The sequence below is a fragment of the Anabrus simplex genome, chromosome 1 (genome assembly GCF_040414725.1).
Source record: "Anabrus simplex isolate iqAnaSimp1 chromosome 1, ASM4041472v1, whole genome shotgun sequence".
In the NCBI taxonomy this organism is placed as follows: Eukaryota; Metazoa; Arthropoda; class Insecta; order Orthoptera; family Tettigoniidae; genus Anabrus; species Anabrus simplex.
This window is the reverse complement of record NC_090265.1, coordinates 1,572,012,868-1,572,031,062: the sequence shown is the minus strand read 5'-3', so window position 1 is coordinate 1,572,031,062 and position 18,195 is coordinate 1,572,012,868. Positions and strand designations below refer to the sequence as shown.

General features: G+C 39.2%; 1 protein-coding gene across 3 annotated transcripts in view; it reads right to left on the bottom strand.

Moving 5' to 3' along the window:
• The window catches only part of LOC136858539 (uncharacterized), a 204,430-nt gene that overhangs the window by 135,547 nt on the left and 50,688 nt on the right, over positions 1 to 18,195 (bottom strand). The window lies entirely within an intron of this gene.

Here is an 18,195-nt window from a genome sequence, read left to right as displayed (position 1 = left end):
GGAAATATTATCTAACCAGCAGATGTCTAGGTTATGATAGCCAGGCGGTCAATGAAAACGGCTGGGCGGTGCACCCGTTAGAAAGTTCCTAGGGCTAACACTGCACTCTCTTGGTGGTCAGAAAGGAAACAGGTTTCTTCTTCCCTCTACAAGCTGGCGAAAGCTCGTCTTTCAATTGTCGCGACGTCGGTTCCTTGCGAAAGGATATTTTCAAAGGCAGGACAGATAGTGACCGAGAACAAGAATCGTCTCAGAGGAAAAAGGATTGAGCAGATGATTTTTCTGAACAGTAATATCTGAATCACAACAATAATTATTAAATGAATGTCGTAATGGTCCACCATTCAATTCTATAATATGCAATATTTTGAATTACATTAATTAGGCTTAATGTAAAACATCTAATAACTAAACAAATGTACATACATACAATTGACAAAAAAAATGAACTAATATAAAATTGACATTAAAAACTGGGATGAAATTATGAATAAATTTGAAAATAAATTAGGCTCTAAATTCTTAGCATCTCAAGTATGTTCACTATCGAGACTCTTTCAAGTACTGATATTCATAGAACTGTTCATTCCATCATTGCTAATCATTACAATTTCAATTGTAAAACGGGAACTGGTAAATGTTGATCCTGTAGTCAATCACCAAATCTACTTGAGTGGTGTCAGCCATATGCAAGTCGCTGGACACCGCTGTAAATAACCACCAGCTGACGCAGAACTGCTAGATGGTGTTTCAACATCAATCAATGTAATAAAATGAAATGTTCTCGTAGTGCATCTTAAAATGATGCTGAAATGTTGTTGGACACTGTCAGGGCTGCACATGAAGATGTGTTTAAAACAGATACATTGTGTCTGGTATAAAATTCGTAATTCATTGCAGTGTCCATGAAGTTAACCTGAATAAAATTAGATAAAATTAAATTAATGAATTGAAGGAGAGAGCGTGTTAGTTAGATGGCATAGGTTATATGAGACTTTCCTCTCATTGCGGCATGTGGCCTATTGTTGTGTGTGCCTCATACTAACAGTTGTGAGATTCAAAGGGAAAGAAAGGGGCGAGCAAGGAGTGAGAGGCAGGATAAGGGGAGAGGGGTGGGGCAAGGTGAGAGGTCGTGAAGGAGGGGGGAGGTGAAGGGTGGGAGGAAATTAAGGCGGGGCTAAAGGATGTGGGAAAAAGGATGGCTGTTGAGGAAAGGTGCTGTGAATATTATGAAAAACTGAATTATGTCATGTTGGTCTGACATTTCTAAAAATGGGAATTAGGAGGTCAAAAAGGACATTTGGCTTTTTTTGAATTTTCATTATGATTCAGGTTGAAATATCTATATATTTATAAAATAAGAGTTTTGTCTTACATTGCTCAGAATTTGAAAATAATGCTATTTCTGCATCAGTCATGTCCACAGTAACCAGGAAATACACTTTTTTTCTTTTCCGTAATTTCTGTCTGTCTGTCTGTATGTACACGCATCACTAGAAAACGGCCAAAGAGAATTTAATGAAAATCGGTATACAAAGTATATAAATACTTTTATTCAGGCTGATGGAAATGGTAGTTTAGGGGAAGGCCTAAAATTTAATTTTCAAATATTTATGTTTTTAGTAGTCCTATGTTCATAAAAATTGGTATGCAAAGTCGAGGAATAAGTCGCTACAATCTAGCCTATAAATAATTTCATTCACACAGAGTTAAATAGTAGTTTAGGGGAAGGCCTAAATGTAATTCTCAAATATTTATATTATTAGTTGTCGTATCGATAAATACTACATAACCAAAGTTATAGAGAATGAAATTTCCGACCATTTATGTCTTATACATTTTACCGTACCGGCTAGGGTAACACAGTTTTTCATGAATTTGTATTTTTGTTGGTAAGTCCATATCAACGCAGAGCCACGAGAAAATGGGTTAACAGAATTTAATGAAAATCGGTATATAGAGTCGGGGAAAAAGAAGCTACAGTCTTAGCTATAAAGAACTTTATTCATCCCGGATAAAATTGTAGTTTAGGGGAAGGTGCCTAAAATGTAATTTTTAAATACCAATGTTATTGGTCCTATCGAAAAGTACTATATAAAAAGTTATAGAGAATACAATTTCCGATCATTTATCTCTTATTCGGTTTTACCGTACCGACTATGATAAGAGTGGTATTTCAGAGTCGGAAGAAAACCAAATGGGAAGGCCTATAATATCGAACAATGACATTACATTGACCATTGTTTATTGTGATGTTCTTTGTCTCTTATGCTGCCTCTCAACTCCGATAGATGGGATTACTGCTGCGTAACGAGTATAACAGCTTGACTGAATATTGGCAAGAAATAGCTGGGGAGTTAGAAAACTTTCTTCTTTACCATGCCATTCCTCTGGTTCATACATTTTCTTATACAGTTGGTACGTAACAAGCTGGTTCATCATAGTATTTCGGCTATTCGATCCCTACTCTGACGCGTTGTTTTGAATAAGCAATGTGCATACTTAAGGCAGAGCCTCACTTAGTAGTAGTAGTAGTAGTAGTAGTAGTAGTAGTAGTAGTAGTAGTAGTAGTATGGCCTGGTCTAGAAGAACAATTTAGGCCTTTTCCAAATTATGGCACCACAATATTCACTAAATAACTCAAAATTCAACTCTGAAAAGAGCCGTTTCTTAAGAAAAGCTTCTTTCTCTTTTGAAGAGGGGTTTTCTCTTCTGGCTTGGAGAAAGAGTTTGCCTTCAAGTCAGATAGATTTTTCTGCCGCCAGTGTAGTGAATTGATATTTTCCGACTCATCGGGTATTCCTAGGAAACAGAATAGTAATTGGGCATAGTTTTTGCCCTGGGAGTCTCCACTATTCGACCCTCTCCCTACCGAAGTGTGTTCACGGATCATGGCTGTCTGCGGTTTGGTCATTCCAGGTCTGGAACTTTGGACTGTTAGATAGGAAGTGTAGTCCTGTTCGTTAAAAGTGAGAAAATGTGTGGAGTTTCATTTGAACGAGTATTTCGTAATATGAAAGCATTGCTTTTAATCGCACTATTCCTATTGACGTCATTGTATGTTCATTTCAGTTGGGAAAACCACTAAGACAGTCTTTCTGAGGACGTAAAAAGGCATTATAATGAAAACATCCCAACCTGATTGTGACTGATGGTATGAAATTGGGTCTACCATTACAGTGAAAATTCCGTCAGTCTTCATACTGTATGAGAAAAGATGTTTGGTGACTTCCCGTTGCATTTCTAGGGTAACTTTAAGAGCTATACAATTTAAGACAATCTTGTTCACAATGTGTACACTACCTAACCTAGAATTCTGTATACAATGTAGAATTCCGTAGCGAAGCACGGGTACATCAGCTAGTTGATCTATATGTATGAAGCAGCTTTCAGTAATGTTAAGGAGGGGTCTTTTGTTGATGATTTTGAGAATTTCCATATCTTGTTTTATGTCTGTGAATTTGTGATCATAGTCATGCATCTCCCCTACAGCTGAAAATTTATTGTACTTCAGGGCAATGACGTGTTCCGAGTACCTTATGTTAAAATTCCTTCCGGTCTGTCCGACATAAGAAGCATTACAACTGTTGCAAATAATCCTGTATACTCCTGATTTTGAATAACTATTGAACTTGTTTATGGATGTGGCATTAAGTAAGACTTGTGCATTCCTATTGTTGGTTTTGAAACCTACTTTTACATCGTGCTGTTTAAAGATGTTGGTGACTTTGTAGATTTGTTCGTTGAAGGTAAAGATAAAAAGGGAAGAGTTGTTTTGTTTATCTTTTTTCAAAGTGGTAGAGGGGTGATATTTATATTTATTGATTATGTTTTCAATACAGAAACTGTTGTATCCTTTGGGTTTAGCTATATTACGAGTAGCGTTCAACGCATTTTTGAGGTCTCTTTTAGACATTGGAACACAGAAGGCTCGGTATACCATGCTGTTGTACGCTGCTCTCCACTGACAGCTCGGAACATACCACTTAAGTCAAATAAATAATAAAGTTTAATTATTCCACCTATTCAATACATAAAAAGAGATGTTAATAAAGAATTAAATCTGTAAATAAAACTATAGGGACATGTTTCTCCCTTTAATTAAGGGCATCTTCAGCCTAATATCAATCTGAAAGTTAATTAATCAGGTACCTGATTGTAATTAAATTATATATGAATATGAAGATGATGTTGGAAATATGTTTCAAATGGTGAGCGAAATGGTTGACAATAGTTTTGATATTCTTAAAATGAAACCTTAATAAAGTCTACTATACAAATAGTCATAAATTTATGAATATCCTTGTTTAAAAATTGGTAACAAATTGTATACTGGTAGTTTTTTAAGAACGTAAATTTTGTAAAGAGACGTTTCCATTGCTCACTTCAAGTGAGGTTTGAAATAAATTGTTACGTTGGAACAAGTAAAGCGGGGCCTTTTGATGGTTGAGGGTGTTGGAGAAAATTTATCGGGTATTAAACAGTTCAAACGTCAGGATAAAAACTGTTAAGACTGTTGAAACTCTCATGTAAAGAGATGAAACTGCAGCCTTTGAGAAGCACGAGTGAAGAAGAGTGCTTGATGGTAAGTAGCTGTGTTAAATATGAAGTCTCTTTATTAATGTAGAAATTGGTTGACGTAAAGAATTATAACATGTAACATACCACTTAGAAGAGCAGCTTGTCTCCTTTCTCCTAAGTCTTCCCAGCCCAAACTTTGCAACATTTTTGTAACGCTACACTTTTGTCGGAAATCGCCCAGAACAAATCGAGCTGCTCTTCTTTGGATTTTTTCCAGTTCCTGAATCAAGTAATCCTGATAAAGATCCCATACACTGGAACCATACTCTAGCTAGGGTCTCACCAGAGACAAATATGCTCTCTCTTTTACATCCTTACTGCAACCCCTAAATACTCTCATAACCATGTGCAGAGATCTGTACCCTTTATTTACAATCATATTTAAGTGATTACCCCAATGAAGATCTTTCCTTATATTAATACCTAGGTATTTACAATGATCTCCAACGGGAACTTTCACCCCATCAATGCAGTAATTAAATCTGAGAGGACTTTTCCTGTTTGTGAAACTCATAACCTGACTTTTATCCCCGTTTATCATCATACCATTGCCTGCTGTCCATCTCACAACATTATCGAGGTCATTTTGCAGTTGCTCACAATCTTGTAACTTATTTGTTACTCTGTACAGAATAACATCATCTGTGAAATGCCTTATCTCTGATTCCACTTCTTTACATATATCATTGATATATATAAGAAAACAAAGGTCCAATAATACTGCCTTGAGGAATTCCCCTCTTAATTTTTACAGGGACAGATAAAGCTTCACCTACTCTAATTCTCTGAGTTCTATTTTCTAGAAACAGAGCCACCCATTCAGTCACTCTTTTGTCAAGTCCAATTGCACTCATTTTTGCCAGTAGTCTCCCATAATCTACCCTATCAAATGCCTTAGATAGGTCAATCGCAATACAGTCCAATTGACCTCCTGAATCCAGGATATCTGCTATATCTTGCTGGAATCCTACAAGTTGAGCTTCAATGGAATAACCTTTCCTAAAACCGAATTGGCTTCTATCGAACCAGTTATTAATTTCACAAACATGTCTAATATAATCAGAAAGAATGCCTTCCCAAAGCTTACATACAATGCATGTCAAACTTACTGGCCTGTAATTTTCAGCTTTATGTCTAACACCCTTTCCTTTATAAACAGGGGCAACTATAGCAACTCTCCATTCATCTGGTATAGCTCCTCCGACCAAACAATAATGAAATAAGTACTTCAGATATGGTACTATATCCCAACCCATTGTCTTTTATATCCCCCGAAACCTTATCAATTTCAGCTGCTTTTCTAGTTTTCAACTTTTGTATCTTACTGTAAATTGTCATTGCTGTCATAGGTAAATTTTGATACTTCTTTAGCATTAGTCACCTCCTCTATCTGGACATTACCCTTGTAACCAAAAATCTTTACCTACTGCTGACTGAATACTTTGCCTTTTGAAGATCCTCGCATATACACTCCCCTTGTTCATTAATGATTCCTGGAATGTCCTTCTTGGAACCTGTTTCTGCCTTAAAGTACCTATACATACTCTTCCATTTTTCACTAAAATTAGTGTGGCCACCAATTATGCTTCCCATCATGTTATCCTTTGCTAGATTCAATTTCCTAATAAGTTCCTTCAATTTCTCCTTACTTACACGGCCATTTCTAACTCTATTTCTTTCCAACCTGCACCCCCTCCTTAGTCTCTTTACTTCTCTGTTATAATATAGTGGATCTTTACCATTCCTTACCACCTTTAAAGGTACAAACCTATTTTCACATTCCTCAACAATTGCTTCAAACCCATCCCAGATTCTGTTTACATTTTTATTTACCGTTTTCCACCGATCATAGTTACTTATTAAAAACTCCCTCATGCCTGTTTTATCAGCCTTATGGTACTGCCTAACAGTCCTAATTTTAATCTCTTCCTTTCTTTCACATTTATTTTTAATTACCACAAAAACAGCTTCGTGATCACTAATACCATCTATTACTTCGGTTTCTCTATAGAGCTCATCTCGTTTTACCAGCACCACATCCAGAATATTCTTCCCTCTATTTGCTTCCATCACTTTCTGAATCAGGTGCCCTTCCCATATTAACTTATTTGCCATTTGTTGGTCATGCTTCTTGTCATTCGCATTACCTTTCCAATTGACATTTGGTAAATTGAGATCACCCGCTACTGTCACGTTCCTTTCCTTATCGTTTCCCACATAGCTGATTATCTTATCAATTCTGAATCAGCACCTGCGCTACCCTTTCCTGGTCTGTATACTCCAAAGACATCAAGTTGCCTATTATCTTTAGAAATGAGCCTTACCCCTAGAATTTCGTGCTTGTCATCTTTTTCGTACCTTAAAAATTCTTCTTTCACGAGAATAAATACTCCCCCTCCTACCATTCCTATCCTATCTCCACGATACACCCACCAGTTCCGTGAGAAAATTTCTGCATCCATTACATCATTTCTCAGCCATGATTCAACTCCTATTACAATATCTGGTAAGTATATATCTATTCAATTACTTAATTCTATTCCTTTCTTTACAATAATTCCACAGTTGAGCACTAACAGTTTTATGTCATCCCTACTTGATTTCCAGTTCCCTGTTCCCTTAACACTGCTTCCTAGGCCACCCTGTTTCCCTGAATGTACCTCCCTATAACCCTTCTAAACAAATTTCCTAACATATGTACCACTGCGGTTTAAGTGAAGGCCATCTGAGCGCAGATCCCTATCTCTTACCTACCTATTAGGATCTAGAAATCTCACTCCCAATTTCCCCACATACCCACTCCATAGTCTCATTTAAATCCCCAATCACCTTCCAGTCAATATCCCTCCTACACAGTATTCCACTGATAATTTCCGCTTCCTTAAACTCCACCCGTGCTGCATTTACCAGATCCCACACATCTCCAACTATGTTGGTACTTATACCTGATTGTCTTATGTTGTTAGTACCAACATGAAACACTACCACCTTCTCCTTTCCCTCCTCCTCCTCTTTTACTTTCATCAACATCTGCCTTAACCTAATTCCTGGATAACACTCTACTCTGGTATCCTTTCCTCCACACACTTTCCCGACATGTCTAACGATAGAATCCCCCATGACCAGAGCCTCAACCCTACCCACCTCATTTCATCCCCTCCCCTCCTGGTGAGTCCTATCTTTTCTGACAGCTGCAGAAGCTACTTCCTCCTCCCTTTTCTCCATTCTATGACCCTGTTCCACCTGTCTTTTTCTATCCACTACTCCACATTTCCCTTTCCTACCTCTTCTCTTTCTCCTACTTCCAAACTTCTCGGCAACAGTTCCCTGTTCCTCATCTTCCCACGGTTGTTCTACCTGCAGTGACTCGTATCGATTTCTCACCGACACCTGTCCTGAATTGTGATCCTGAATGGGGCCCTTAGCCTGCAATCACCTTCCCCTTAAAACAATAGACCACCTGTCTTCCACAATGCCCCCCTTTCCTTCCAATCCTTCTATTACACCTACTGTATCCTGTACATTGTTTGGAGGCCTACTTTCCTTCCTGTCCTCTGAGAGAATCCTAATTATCTCCCTCTAGCTCTCCAACTCCTCCCCATACTCCTTAATGCCTGGCCACACCCACAGTTCCTACACTCGCACTGCTTAGCCATTTTTTACTAAATAATGAAAAGGAAAGGATAAATAACTTATTCTGTGCAAAATAAAAATGAAAGGAAAGAAATATTGTCTAGGTTAGTTCACAAAGATCACACGACAGTAAGTTATTTAATATAGGCTACTACTACACGACAATACTACTTAATTGTACTATGTTTATTCCTACAACATGCTAACATGATGAAAATTGATGTTAATTACTGGAAACAGAGAATAATACACAAGAATTGCACAATTCTTAACTGCAGTTAAGTCTACCCTAATCAGACCTACAACAACAGAATTTTTAGAAAGAGAGTTACTACAGATACCATAGAAACGGTACTATACTATACAAATATTTCACAGTAATAGAATAAACACACTACTTTCTAATAAGATGCTATAATACACAACAATAATTTTAAACTTCGTTCAGACGTACTCTAATTACAACATGTTATTACCAAGCAAAAACAGAAAAGAAAATTATCATTAAAGTTCAAAATTCACAAAACTACTCAAATTATAGAATAGGCACTCTAATTTCTAATAAGTTACTATACTACACTACAATAATGTTAAAACTACGTTCAAACGTATCCTAGCTTCTTACTAAGCACAAATAGAAATGAAAATTCCAATTAGGCCTAAATTTAGATATTCGCAACAACTACCAGTATGGACTCAAAAATAACCAACAAAGTTAAATACATATACAGATTAATATTAGTACTACTTTGTCCTACTATGCTGTAATAGAAATAAAACCTGCTGTTTTCACAAAAATACACACGAATATAACAGGCAAAATACTATCTAATGTAGAATATATCGTATCTACACTACAATTCTCAACTGAAATGCGGTTATGTGATCTTTACAGATGGTGGATTAATATTATTTTCCCTACTCCGCGGGACGGAGAATAAAAGTGTCCTTAAATCTGAAAAATATGAGGTTGTTTACAATAATTTCTCAAAAGTATTTCTGTCTTAACTACACCAGGGACGTGAACTGCAATTATTGTAATATAGGAACTTGATTATTAGCTCACCGCTCATAAATACTGAAATGTCGAGGGTGTGAAATACACTGACTGACAGAGCAAATGCAACACCAAGGAGGAGTGGTTCGAAAGGGATGAAAGTTGGGGAAAAAACAGAAACGGCACGGACGAATAATTGATGTTTATTTCAAACCGATATGCAGGTTACACAATGCGCACGGCATCGAATCAGTAGGATGTAGGACCACCGCGAGCGGCGATGCACGCAGAAACACGTCGAGGTACAGAGTCAATACGAGTGCGGATGGTGTCCTGAGGGATGGTTCTCCATTCTCTGTCAACCATTTGCCACAGTTGGTCGTCCGTACGAGGCTGTGGCAGAGTTTGCAAATGGCGTCCAATGAGATCCCACACGTGTTCGATTGGTGAGAGATCCGGAGAGTACGCTGGCCACGGAAGCATCTGTACACCTCGTAGAGCCTGTTGGGAGATGCGAGCAGTGTGTGGGCGGGCATTATCCTGCTGAAACAGAGCATTGGGCAGCCCCTGAAGGTACGGGAGTGCCACCGGCCGCAGCACATGCTGCACGTAGCGGTGGGCATTTAACGTGCCTTCAATACGCACTAGAGGTGACGTGGAATCATACGCAATAGCGCCCCAAACCATGATGCCGCGTTGTCTAGCGGTAGGGTGCTCCACAGTTACTGCCGGATTTGACCTTTCTCCACGCCGACGCCACACTCGTCTGCGGTGACTATCACTGACAGAACAGAAACGTGACTCATCGGAGAACACGACGTTCCGCCATTCCCTCATCCAAGTCGCTCTAGCCCGGTACCATGCCAGGCGTGCACGTCTATGCTAGTCTTCTGAGCGGACGCCGAGAGTGCAGGCCTCCTTCAACCAATCGACGGGAAATTGTTCTGGTCGATATTGGAACAGCCAGGGTGTCTTGCACATGCTGAAGAATGGCGGTTGACGTGGCGTGCGGGGCTGCCACCGCTTGGCGGCGGATGCGCCGATCCTCGCGTGCTGACGTCACTCGGACTGCGCCTGGACCCCTCGCACGTGCCACATGTCCCTGCGCCAACCATCTTCGCCACAGGCGCTGCACCGTGGACACATCCCTATGGGTATCGGCTGCGATTTGACGAAGCGACCAACCTGCCCTTCTCAGCCCGATCAACATACCCCTCGTAAAGTCGTCTGTCTGCTGGAAATGCCTCCGTTGACGGCGGCCTGGCATTCTTAGCTATACACGTGTCCTGTGGCACACGACAACACGTTCTACAATGACTGTCGGCTGAGAAATCACGGTACGAAGTGGGCCATTCGCCAATGCCGTGTCCCATTTATCGTTCGCTACGTGCGCAGCACAGCGGCGCATTTCACATCATGAGCATACCTCAGTGACGTCAGTCTACCCTGCAATTGGCATAAAGTTCTGACCACTCCTTCTTGGTGTTGCATTTGCTCTGTCAGTCAGTGTATAAATTACGGATACTTTAACTGCCTACTCAGAACTACAAATGATCGGAATGCAAGAATCAGCTGATTTTTATTTATATTTTCTTGATACACTACACCCTTTGTTCACAGACTGTAGCCAACAATGCCAATATTTGAATAAGAAGAGCGACAATAATCAATAACAATTACAACTGTTAACTATTTTGCCAGTGAAAACCTTTCTTTAAACAAAATTTACAACAGTATCGTGTTATTAAAAGAAGTTATTACCTTCGTGATAGGTGGGACCGTTGAACTGCTATTTGAAATACCCTGTCAAATGCCTGCACTAATAGATATAACCACTGCCGAAGTTACGACTCTTTTTAATATCCCATCTTTGTAAGTACCGTATTTTATCAACAAACCTATTGATATTTTAATAATACTATTAAAAGGAAAGATATATTTCTTCTTTCACGCAGACCTAAATTACCGGTTGTAATCTAGCGAATGCCTACGGAACTACTCAGCGTGAAAACCGTAAATAAATGCCACTAATCGCAGATTACTACAAATAAACAATTATTTGTGGAGCTAAATGTATCACACACACACAAAATTTGGTAAATTTCTACGATTATTAACTACTTTATCACTGAGATAAAACAGAGCTCTTGGAACAGTCAACCACTCACTAGCGCATCCAACAAACATCTGTCTCGGAACCCGTCAATGCCCTGAAGTACAATAAATTTTCAGCTGTACGGCAGATGCATGACTATGATCACAAATTCACAGACATAAAACAAGATATGGAAATTCTCAAAATCATCAACAAAGGACCCCTCCTTTACATTACTGAAAGCTGCTTCATACATATAGATCAATATTTCAACCCGAATCATAATGAAATTTCAGAAAAGCCAAATGTCCTTTTTGACCTCCTAATGCCCATTTTTAGAAATGTCAGACCAACATGTCATAATTCAGTTTTTCATAATATTCACACCACCTTTCCTGAACAGCTATCCCTTTTCCCACATCCTTCAGCCCTGCCTTAATTTCCTCCCCTCTTCCCCTCCCTCACGACCTCTCACATTGGCCCACCCCTCTCGCCTTGCCCACCCTTTCCTTTACCTTTGAATCTCACAACCATTAGTATGAGGCACATACAACAATAGGCCACACACCACATGCCGCAATGAGAGGTAAGTATCATATAATCTATGCCATCTAACTAACACGCTCTCTCCTTCAATTCATCAATTTAATTTTATCTAATTTTAATCAGGTTAACTTCATGGACACTGCAATGAATTGCAAATTTTATACCAGACACAATGTATCTGTTTTAACCACATCTTCATGTGCCATCCTGACACTCGCCATGAGGGCAATAAGAATTTGTGAGCCATCAAATATCCAGGTGGAGATGGACACGCTCAAAGTCGCGTTCAAGGGTAATGGTTACAGCAATTTACAGATTCATAGAGCCCTTCATCCCAGAGATCAACTAAGCAAACTCACAGAAGGAAGAAGTGAAGGGAACTGCCTACTTGCCTTACATTCACAACACCACAGATCGTATTGCCAAGGTCCACCGCAAACACAATATAAAAACTGTGTTTGGCTCTGAAACTAAAATTGCACACAGTCTGAGTAAAACCAAGGACAAATTGTCCCCATTTTTACATCCTGAGTATATGAAATTCCCTGTACTTGTGGTAAGGTATACATCGGCCAAACATGGCGGTCTATTGGTAGCCGTATAAAGGAACATGAACGTAATATTTGTAAGTAAGTAAGTAAGTAAGTAATTCGTCTTTATTCGTGGCGAAGTTAGGGCTCAAGGCCCTCTCTTACACTTAACCACAATATTTAAAATGATTAAACAAATGTACATATACACAATTGATATAAAACAAATGAACAAATATACAATTGACATTAAAAACTGGGATGAAATTATGAGTAAATTTGAAAATAAATTAGGCTCTAAATTCTTAGCATCTTGCGTATGATCATCGAGACTCTTTCAAGTACTAGTATTCACAGAACTGTTAGTTCCATCATTGCTAATCATTACCATTTCAATTTTTAAATGGGAACTGGTAAATGTTGATCCTGTAGTAGTCACCAAATCTACTTGAGTGGTACTGTATAAGGCTTTTGGGCTTATGCCGTGTCAGGAAAATAAGGTGAAATTTTTTGTTTTGCAGAGAACTGTGCTCTGCGTCATCAGAAGAAATCTCTACTGTCCATGAGAAAGGCTTCCTAAACAATGACCCTTTAAATTTAGATGTTATAATAGAAATGGAAATGGTACGTTCATTAGCCACCAGATGGCTCCCAGGATGTGGCACTGCTATCGTTCGAAGCGGAAGCTGACCGAACCATCAGAATCAGTCTAAGAGGCTTACGTAACATGTGTACGTAACATGTGACATTGGCCAGCCCAGGCTGAAACTAGTCCCTAGTTAATGTAATTCAAAATACTGCATAGTATAGTATTGAAAGGTGGACCATTACAACATTAATTTAATAATTATTATTGTGATTACAATTCAATATGGATCAGAACCAAGAAGTTTATATCCTATGACAGTAATATCTGAAATTTTTGACGGCAACCCATTTATTATTACGGCTTCCAAGGATGTTAAGGTGACAAAATTCTGTCCCGCATGAATTCTTTTATGTGCCAGTAAATCTTCTGACAAGAGGCTGTTGTATGTGGTATGAATAGTTTAACATATTTTGCTATTCACACCGAAACATTCATCTTAAGATAACTTATGTGTACTGATTACACTGTCCTGTGATGGTTTTATTGCCAACATCCTGTATTGCTTTTCAGGATGACTTCTGCATCCTGAATCAGGATCCAATGTTAATTTTTCCCCATCACATCACATTTTCTCAAAAATCCTATATTACATTTATTTCATCACATGTATTAATGCACTTCTTACATTTTTAGGAAGAGTGTTGCTTTAATTTAGATTTCCATATTCTTATATTAATTTATTTTATTATTTTATTAATTCGATGTCCTCCAGCCATCTCGTAGTCCTGTATTATCATGCTCAGAGTGTAGAGCTGGCAACTATGTACAACATAACTGGCAATGCACGGTTTTGGCTGAGTGGCGTCACTCTCTCGTTGTGCTTCATTCACGACAATCTGAGTTGTGTTTCGCTTGCTAGTGAAAAGAGATTTTTGTCTTCATATGTGAGTGACGTACTGTGTTAACATTCTTATTGAACTTATATCTATCAACATGCCACGACATGGCTGCAAGAACAATCCAGGTACATTCTGCTATGTAAGTGGAAGTTTCGTGCCGATGAGACAGCGGTGCAATATAACCGAGTTCATGAAAAAGGTCTAGTATGCCTACTTTGGCTTGAAACATGGAGACCAAGACAAGCCGTGGGCACCACGTAAGGCCTGTAGGACCTGTATAGAGCAGTTACGGCAATAGGTGATCGGTAAGCGAACTACATTGCCATTCGGTATTCCAATGGTGTGGCGAGAATCCCCTGACCACAGTACTCACTGCTACTTCTGTTCTGTGAATGTGAAGGGATTTAACAGCAGCAACAAAGGTAACATTATGTATCCAAGTAATATTCGATCTGCAATTTTACCCGTTCCTCATGGCCCTGATACCCCAGTACCACAGCATCCAGAACATTTACAGGATTGTCCCTCTTCTGAATCTGATGCAGAAATGGCAGGCACTAACTCTGGGTGTGATTTCTTCCCTGAATGTGTTGAAAAACAACAGAGACTGTTCGAGCAAAGTGCATTAAATGACTTTGTTCAAGATCTTGGTCTTACAAAGGAATTTGCCGAGTTACTCGGGTCTAGACTTCATGAAAGGAAAATGCTGGCACTAGGGACGACGTACTATTGGTACAGACATTGCGAACAAGAATTTACACCCTTCTTTTCTGAAGAGGGAGCCTTGGTTTACTGCAACAACATTCCGGAGGTTATCTTAAAACTAGGAGCACCAGAGTATGACCCTATTGACTGGAGACTTTTCATCGACACCTCCAAGCGTTGTTTGAAGTGAGTCCTTCTTCACTATGAAAACAAACTTGCATCCATTCTTGTTGCTCATTCAGTTATTATGCGAGAAACATATGGAAATCTCAAAATGCTGTTGTGTAAACTGAAGTACCAGGAACACAAGTGGCAAGTGTGTGGTGATTTCAAAGTGATAGGTATTCTGTTAGGTTTACCAGGAGGTTACACAAAGCACCCCTGCTTTCTGTGTGAGTGGGACACTCGAGCAAGGTTACATTACTGGACTCAAAAAGAATGGCCACGTAGACAAAGGATTGTAGGGTCGAAAAACATAAAACAAGAAACTCTTGTTCACATCGTATCATACCATGCAGAAAGATGGCTCAACTGATTAACAACATGTTAAGTGATCGGAAGTTCCAAGTAATCACTGGAAGCAAGATAGCAAGGAGAGGAAGCTAAACAACGGATTGCCCCAAGGATCAGTTCTCCACCATTATTGTTCAACTTATATCTCTCTGACCTTCCTGACACTTCATCCAGAAAATTCTGCTATGCCGACGACTTGGCTCTAGCTGCACAAGATCAGGTAATGGAGACGACTGAAGAGATTCTGACCAAAGACCTGTCTTTACCGGAAGATTACTTCAAAATCTGGAGACTTCAACCCAGTGTGAGTAAAACAGAAGTGTCTTGCTTTCAATTAAATAATCGTTTGGCAAACATGAAACTGAATGTTAGTTTCAGAGGGAGAATTCTTCGTCATAACTGGAACCCAAAATACCTTGGTGTCATCTCGGACCGTACGCTATCCTTCAAACAACACCTCCTGAACTTAGCACAAAAGTTGAAGTCTCGAAATAACATCCTTCATAAACTGTGTGGAACTACCTGGGGATCTTCAGCAACCACTTTGCGATCTTCAGCCCTGGGTTTGGTGTATTCAAGTGCTGAGTATTGTGCACCTGTTTGGATGAACAGTCATTATACAAGGCTTGTTGACACCCAGCTTAATACCACAATGCACATCATATCTGGCGCAATCACATCTACTCCAGTTCATTGGCTTCCGCTGCTAACTGGTCGCCGATCTAATGCCTTTATGAAGGAATTCCACAAGATCTCAAGAAATCCTAGTCTACCCATGAATAGTGACTTGCCACTTCTGAATCTTAATAGACTAAAATCACGCCATCCAACTCTGCGTGATGCTGCTAACATGGATGCTAAGGATTTTAAATCTCTTGACGAGTGGAAAAGTAGATGGGAAGCAGCAACAGATGTGCGGCTTCATGCCTTCTTCTCAGGTCCCAGACTTCCAAGTGGATCCCACCTACCACGCACGACCTGGACTGCCCTGAATAGAATTAGAACAGGACATGGCCGGTGCAGAGCCGCTCTCCATAAGTGGAAAAAGCTACCTAATCCAGACTGTGACTGCGGAGCTCCACACTAGACTATTCATCATATCGTCAGGGAATGTAAGATTCGAGCCTATCACGGTGATGAAGATGACTTCCTGCTGGTATCTCCAGATGCTGTACGTTGGATTGAAAAACTTGATATTCAATTGTGAAGCACAAATTACTTTGTTTCTCAGCTGTAAATATGTGTATATATTACTAATTATGTCTGTATAAGCCATACGCTAAATAATAATAATCTTGTTCACAAGAGCAAAATACTGTTACCTTCACTTTATATCAAACTAGGGCTTATGAAGCAATTCGTTAAGGCCCTAAACAATGAGGTGAATGCTTTCAATACTTGTGTCATAGATTCTCAGGCAACAGTAATTCCAAAATCAAGGAGGGTATTTTCACTTCTTTCTGATGCTAATTTTGAAGACATTATGTGCGCTGCAGAGTGATCAGCATGGACAGCATTCCGGAATGTGGTCAAAAACTTTCTTGGAAACGCACAGGATTCAGACTGCAAACAAATGGTGGATAGATTGATTGTTTCTTTTCAAGATTTAGGCTGCAAAATGAGCTTGAAAGTGCACGTTACATTCACATCTGGACTATTTCCCTGAGAACCTAGGAATGCTGAGCGAAGAGCAAGGAGAAAGATTCTTTTTTTTTTTGCTAGGGGCTTTACGTCGCGCTGACACAGATAGGTCTTATGGCGACGATGGGATAGGAAAAGCCTAGGAGTTGGAAGGAAGCGGCCGTAGCCTTAATTAAGGTACAGCCCAAGCATTTGCCTGGTGTGAAAATGGGAAACCACGGAAAACCATTTTCAAGGCTGCCGATAGTGGGATTCGAACCTACTATCTCCCAGATGCAAGCTCACAGTCGCGCGCCTCTACGCGCACGGCCAACTCGCCTGGTGGAGAAAGATTCCATCAGGATCTACAGGAAATGGAATGCAGATATCAAGGGAAATGGAACAAAAACATACTAGCAGATTACTGCTGGTTACTAAAGAGAAAAGGTCCAACTACTCTTCACACACGAAAAGCAAGGTGAAGGCGTTTCTTATACCAAGGCAGGACATTACAAAATTGAAACCATAGACTTACCATTCTCAGTACGTTATGAGGCTTAATGCATGGTAAATTTTGGTACATTTGGTTGTGTTTTTCTACAGATCTGTTAACACAATACAGTACATATCTTTATGTTATGTTCATAAGTATATCAGTGTAAGATAGGAGTGTTCAGATGGGTGAAAATAATAAATAAGAAAGAAGCGTTCTTTACATGTGATAATAGTAATCTTGCATGTGCGCATGCTGCATATTTATCAAATTTTCATTTTGAATTTGCACAAAAACCTGATGTGATAGGGGAAAATTGACTTCAGTTCTGGAATCAGCCATACACACAAAAAAACATTTTGTGATTTTTGTTCATGTATAGCTTGGCCATTTTTTACAATATAATGAACCATGTGCCTGTACAGTAATTTACTGTATCATGGGATTTATTTATGTGTGTGGAAAATCCTGAATTTTGGGGTATGTCAGTGCTTTGAAAACTTGACTCTTAAAGGGTTAACAACAAAGCAAAGTTGGTGTGTTTGCAAATAATGATCAGTCCATCTTCTGTACGTAAAACAGATAGAACTGCAACAAATGCTTGAAGAAAGTCATGTAATCCTTGCTGAACAGCCACTTTCCAGCTGATTGCTAAATACTATCCAAGACACTGAAGAGGCAATTCAGAATGACCAGCATAATGATCTCCGAGAATTGGATGAGTAATTTAAAATTTCACATAAAAAAACACCTTGTGTTTGAATAAAATAACTGAACACAGAGTCCCCATAAACCTACAAGAAGATGAATGAACAATTAGATGGCTTATTCAGGGAACAAACTTTTATGAACAAAGAATACTAAAACTGGTTCCAAGATGGGAGAAATGTCTCCAGAGAATTTGTTCAAATGTGACAGACTAAAATATGTGCTGCTTTGTTTATAATTGTGTCCCTTATTCTTCCTAGCTACTAAAACTTCTTCAAATTAAAAA